The sequence below is a fragment of the Chrysemys picta genome, chromosome 1 (assembly GCF_011386835.1).
Source record: "Chrysemys picta bellii isolate R12L10 chromosome 1, ASM1138683v2, whole genome shotgun sequence".
Lineage (NCBI taxonomy): Eukaryota > Metazoa > Chordata > Testudines > Emydidae > Chrysemys > Chrysemys picta.
Genome location: NC_088791.1, coordinates 130749634 through 130749929, shown reverse-complemented (window position 1 = coordinate 130749929; position 296 = coordinate 130749634).

Below are 296 nucleotides of genomic sequence, written 5' to 3'. Positions count from 1 at the left end.
CAAAGACTCAAAAAGTAATAGCAATATATATTTTTTTAAGTACATCAGAAGCAGGAAGCCTGCTAAACAACCAGTGGGGCCACTGGACGATCGAGTTGCTAAAGGAGCACTCAAGGATGATAAGGCCACTGCGGAGAAACTAAATGAATTCTTTGCATTGGTCTTCACGGTTGGGGATGTGAGAGAGATTCCCAAACCTGAGCAATTCTTTTTAGGTGACAGATGTGAGGAATTGTCCCAGATTGAGGTGTCAGTAGAGGAGGTTTTGGAACAAACTGATAAACTAAACAGTAATA